Source organism: Mandrillus leucophaeus, unplaced genomic scaffold (genome assembly GCF_000951045.1).
Source record: "Mandrillus leucophaeus isolate KB7577 unplaced genomic scaffold, Mleu.le_1.0 Scaffold118, whole genome shotgun sequence".
Lineage (NCBI taxonomy): Eukaryota > Metazoa > Chordata > Mammalia > Primates > Cercopithecidae > Mandrillus > Mandrillus leucophaeus.
In genome coordinates, this window is record NW_012100098.1 from 1776213 (window position 1) to 1782280 (window position 6068).

At 40.7% G+C, this 6068-nt stretch overlaps 1 protein-coding gene and 1 pseudogene across 5 annotated transcripts in view; one reads left to right on the forward strand and one right to left on the reverse strand.

Moving 5' to 3' along the window:
- The window catches only part of SCN8A (sodium channel, voltage gated, type VIII alpha subunit), a 145507-nt gene that overhangs the window by 88229 nt on the left and 51210 nt on the right, over positions 1-6068 (reverse strand). The window lies entirely within an intron of this gene.
- LOC105528259 overlaps positions 5194-6068 on the forward strand; it is a 2615-nt pseudogene continuing 1740 nt past the window's right edge. Inside the window, exon 1 of the transcript XR_001004332.1 lies at positions 5194-5533. The product of XR_001004332.1 is annotated as a heterogeneous nuclear ribonucleoprotein A3 pseudogene (transcript). The remainder of the gene's footprint in view (positions 5534-6068) is intronic.

Here is a 6068-nt window from a genome sequence, read left to right on the forward strand (position 1 = left end):
AACACGCCCAGCTAATTTTTGTATTTTTAGTAGAGACGGGGTTTCACCATGTTGGCCAGGCTGGTCTCTAACGCCTGACCTCAGGTGATCCACCTGCCTTGGCCTCCCAAAGTGCTGGGGTTACAGGCGTGAGCCACTGCGCCTGACCATAATCTTTAATTATAAGAGATTTTTGTCTTAGAGGTTAGGACTTAACCCTCTTATAAAATGATTGGGCTGTTAAGGTTCTTTGTGGGCTGAGACTATGACAATGTAGTGCATATATTACGGGTGCTAAAGAAACCTTTCTTGATATTTCTTTTTTTCTTCTTTGGAGACAGGGTCTCACTCTTTCCCCAGGCTAGAATACAGTGGTATGATCATAGCTCACTGCATCCTCCTGCCTCAGCCTTCCAAGTAGCTAGGACTACAGGCATGTGCCACCATGCCTGGCTAATTAAAAAAAAATTTTTTTTAATAGAGATGGGGTCTCTATGTTGTCCAGGCTGATCTTGAACTCCTGGGTTCAAGTGATCCTCCTGCCTTGGCCTCCTAAAGTGCTGGGATTACAGGAGTGAGGCATCGTTCCCAGCCTGTTAATACTTTTGATATTAACACTGGAAGGGCCTTGGGACTCCTCTTTAACAACTCTGCCCTTATCTTTTTGTTGGCTACAATTCCATTTCTGGTTCTATACTTCAGTTCCTGTCTCTTCCTGTAATGTACAAAGCCCCTGTCCCCAGGTTGGTATATTTTCTTTGGATAATTCTAGTTGCATACTCCATTCTCTCACCTGTGTCTTTCACTTGTTATGTAGGCTTTTCCTGCTTTGGCTTTAAGCAACCCACGAACTTCTAAGGCAATAAATGAATTTGATCACTGGGGACCACATCAAGAAAAGCACTAATCGTAGACAATTTTATATAAATGTCATTGTTGATACACGCCATATGCTATATATAGGTCTCTAGAAAACAGGATTATCCTGACTTATTTTGTTCTTCTGCCTCATCCTTGTAGCAGAGAGGAGGAGCTACATTGGTTAGATTCCAGAATGTTGACTAAGGCTCATTTATGAGTAGATGTTGTCACTGTGTGTTAAAAGGACACATACACTGTGTGGTAAAGGAGCACATAACAGAGGAAGCCCTTGCCTGTTCTTCTTCCATGTTGCCGGATTGGTAAGCTTACTATTCTTCTTACATATATGTTTGGGCACCCCCACTGAATCACTGATTCATTCCCCTGAACCAGCTCTACTCGGTGTGATTCACAGGCAGCTAGTACATGACTTGTTATTGGTCTGCAATGAGACAAGTAAGGAAACTGAGAGGGGCATTTAGAAACTTTTATGACAATTAGACATAGTCATAACATCTAAGAATGTGATGATTTTTCTAGAAATTGATTGTTATTATATTTTACAATAGTATCAGTTCATGAAGAATTGGGAAAAGCAGAAATGAGTCCTTTACCACAGGCAGCTTGAGAAACACTGCTCTAAACAATGTGGCTGGCCAGAAGGTGGTGTCTTAAAATGTACTTGGGATTTTGTTTTAATCAGATCACAGTAAGGTGACAGACACAGAGGCAACTGTCGTTGAAAGAGGAGTTCGTTACTTCGGTTCCCAAAAAGAGTGGGCTTGCCATGCCATGGAGGGCCATATGGGGAAATGTAAGTGTTGGTCAGGAGGCAGAAGGAGTGAGGGGGGAAGTTTAGCCTGAGCCCGTGGTTTCCCAAGGAAGGAAGTGATGAGGCAGGATAGGTAAGTCTGAGCAAATTTAGGATTGGGGAGTTTGAATAATTTTGGAAGTCTCTGGCCTACAGAGGTGGTAACTACTTGTCTGGTATCTGGCTCTGGGGTGATTTAGGGCAGGGAAATATTGGCTTAGTGAGTGAGTTAGATAAAGGAGGTAGCTGGGAATGTGGGCTTTGGACTGGTTGATCTGCATATGAAAAACATGTTTGAAGGCAAGCGTAACATAGAACACTGAGGTTCAGGGTACAAGCCCAGGTGTTAATAACCTGTGCCTTGGGCACATATATCTCTCTTGAGGGCATCACTGGGGAGAAATATGGCCGGGACAACCAGGACTCAGGTACTCATGGCCCTTTTGCTAAATGCCACTATCACTTTTAACACTATCACACCGTCCTAAAAATGGCATTCAAGACCCTCCCAGCTTTGACTCTAATCTACTTATTCTACTTTATTTTTCACTGTTTTCTCATACACCTTACCATGCAGCCACCCTGCCACAGGTCTTTATTTCCTCTGCTTCCAGTGCACACTGCATTTTCAGCTGGGGAAATCCTCTCAGTTCTCCATGATCCAGTCCTTCTGCTTCTTCCTCTACTAACTTCCTTAATCTTTCCATAGCACCAAACCCCCTTTCAGAATATTTATGCTCTACTTTATTTTTTATTTTTTTCTTCAAGACAGGGTCTCACTCTGTTGCCTGGGCTGGAGTGCAATAGTGCAATCACTCACTGCAGCCTCATTCTCCTGGGCTCAAGTGATCCTCTCACCTCAGCCTCCCAAGCAGCTGGAACCATAGCTATGTGCCACACCATGTGGTATGTGCCACACCACGCCTGGCTAATTTTTATATTTTTTGTAGATACAGGGTTTTGCCACGTTGCCCAGGCTGGTCTCAAATTCCTGGGCTAAAGCAGTCCTCCTGCCTTGGCCTCCCAAAGTGCTGAGATTATAGGCGTGAGCCACTGTCCCTAGCCTACGCTCTACTTTTTACAACAGTTCCTTATACACATGTTCTATCTCTCATTTTTAACCAACTACAAACTCCTTAAGGGCACATTGACTGATTCATCCTTATATCTCCTAGAGTGCTTTGTACACAGTAACTACAATGTTTAACTTAATTAACATGCATTTAGATTAGGTACTGCAGCTTAGCCACCCATTTTAGGGTTGTTCCACACCTGCACTGGGTCACTGCTTCACTTCTCACAGCAAGCTAAACTACACTGATTTCATAATTCTGCCTTAGGTCAATGCTGGGTGCTGATACTATCTGGTACATTAGGTCTTCACATTAGGAAAGAGGTTTTGTGTATTTTACAATAAAATTTAATTTTATATAATTTTTTTTTTTTTTTTTTTTGGAGACAGAGACTCGCTCTGTCACCCAGGCTGAAGTGCAGTGGTGCAATCTTGGCTCGCTGAAACCTCTGCCTCCCAGGTTCAAGCCTCCCAGGTTCTCATGCCTCAGCCTCAAGTAATCTGGCCTCAAGTGATCTGCCCACCTCAGCCTCCCAAAGTGCCAGGATTACAGGTGTGAGCCACTGTGCCTGGCCAAAATTTAATTTTATTTAACCAAATACCTATTATGGGCTAAGTGTTGTGGATACAGTGGTGAACAAGATATATGACATGGTCCCTGCCCTCTTGAAACTTGGAGGCCAGGAAGAAATATCATATACTACATGAGATCTAATACGTCAGACTATTCTTAACCTTGAGGATAGTGATAAGGATGAGACAGTGATGAAGGTCATGACCAATTCGGTGAACCTATGAACACTTAAAAATCAGGATCCTAAGATCCATAATACAAGGAAAAACTGTTCTATTATTTTCTAATTCCTTGTTTCACTCTTTGCAAAAGAGTAGTTCTGCAATGAACAAATGTGAAAGGGGTAAAGGTGACTTGCCCCATTTCTCCTTGTACCCAGGATCCAATCCTGATTTAGGGCATTCCCTAAGGAGCTACATCCTGAGGGCTGAAACCCCAACCCCTCCCCAGTCTCAATTTTCCCAGACTAGAGGTTTTCAGTGATGACTCAGGATCCATGGCTCTATTAAATCCTGGGATCCTGTGTAGTTTATGAGATGAGTAGGCCTTACTTCCTCTTTTCAAAATCTTCCTGTCAACCAACCAGTAGCTTTTAGCCCTCTTCAGGCAGTCACAGTTAAACTATAAATTCCAACTTAGGTTTAGATGTTTGCTTGGAAGAATGGCTCTGGGATGTTCTGGATTTGAGGGTGTAACTTTCGCATTCCACAGAAAAATCATCTCTAGGGATCATAGGGGATACACGTAAATTGTCTGTCAAGATGAGGCTTACAATGACTGAGATGTCTAGAATGTGATGAAGGAGTGACTTTACATATTCTATTTCCATGCCATATTTCACTTTTCCTTTCTAGTATAACAGTGGTTCTTAAAGTGTGGTCTGGAGACCCCTGGAGGTCCCTGAGACCTTTTAAGGAAGGCTCCCGAGGTCAAAATTCTTTCCTAATAATACTGAGATGATATGTGCTTTTATCACTCATCTTCTCATAAGCACACAGTGATACTGGGAGCCTGACAGCTTCATAATATTTAAATCGTTTTCTGATGAGATTGGTGGTAATAATAAACATAGTTTTAAAATCTCATGTGTATTTGGAAGACTTGCATAAACTCAGGAAATGAAAATTTCTCAAATGATCAATGCATGATGCTAGAAATCATTCATGGGTTAAAGATCTATGACACAAAATGGAGCAAGGGATTTTACTATAACAGAGTACAAAGTTACTAATACAATTTCCATGTCACAACTAACTGTTTAAAAAATTGTCACTGTTAAGTTTTGGAACAGCATTAAGGAGGACCATTCACAATTATCTGAAAAGGTTATTAAAATATTCCTCCCTTTTCCAACTATATATCTGTATGAAACTTGATTTTCTTCAAATACTTTAACCAAAGAAAATCACATTGCAACAAACTGAATGCATGCATAAGCCAGTATGATATTTCAACTGTTTTCTATTATACCACAGATTAAAGAGATTTGCAGAAATGTAATACAAAAAAAAAAAAAACCTTTTTTTTGTTTTGGAAAACAGTTCATTTTTCTTAAAAATATATAATTTGTGTTAATCATGTAATGGGTTTATCATTACTATATTTTTAAAATTAGTAAATAAATATTTTTTAATTTTCTTAATTATAATTTCTAAAATGAGAAATTAAAAGCACATTTTAAAAAGGTTTTTAGGTACATATGTACCTAAAATTTTTAAGAAGATAAAGGGGTCCTAAGACCAGAAAGTTTGAAAACTGCTGCAATAGAGCAATTAAAATACTTCGAAAAAATAGGCTCAACTTAATACTTATAAACTGCCCTGAGCCTTAAAAATATAGAGAAATAGGTAGGAGATGGGTGAGCAGGAGATGTCTCAAGAAGAACCCAGGCTCAAAATGGAGGTAAAACCGCCGCCTGGTTGCCCCTAGCCCGACTCCGGCCATCGCCATCACCGCAGGTGGCAAGAGGGCCATGATCCAAAGGAACCAGAGCGGTTGAGAGAACTGTTTATTGGTGGTCTGAACTTTGAAACTACAGATGATAGTTTAAGAGAACATTTTGAGAAATGGGGCATACTTACAGATTGTGTGGTAATGAGAGACCCCCAAACAAAACATTCCAGGGGCTTTGGTTTTGTGATTTATTCTTGTGTTGAAGAGGTGGATGCAGCAATGTGTGCTTGACCACACAAGGTTGATGGGCATGTAGTGGAACCAAAGAGCTGTTTCCAGAGAGGTTTTTTTTTTTTTTTTAATGTATTTTATTTTATTTTTTATTATACTTTAAGTTCTAGGGTACATGTGCACAACATGCAGGTTTGTTACATATGTACACATGTGCCATGTTAGTGTGCTGCACCGATTAACTCGTCATTTACATTAGGTACATCTCCTAATGCTATCCCTCCCTGCATTCCCGACCCCACAGTAGGCCCCTGTGTGTGATGTTCCCTTTCCTGGGTCCAAGTGTTCTCGTTGTTCACTTCCCACCTATGAGTGAGAACATGTGGTGTTTGGTTTTTTGTCCTTGTGATAGTTTGCTGAGAATGATGGTTTCCAGCTTCATCCATGTCCCAAAAAAGGACATGAACTCATCCTTTTTTATGGCTGCATAGTATTCCATGGTGTATATGTGCCACATTTTCTTAATCCAGTCTATCACTGATGGACATCTGGGTTGGTTCCGAGTCTTTGCTATTGTGAATAGTGCCGCAATAAACATACGTGTGCATGTGTCTTTATAGCAGCATGATTTATAATTCTTTGGGTAT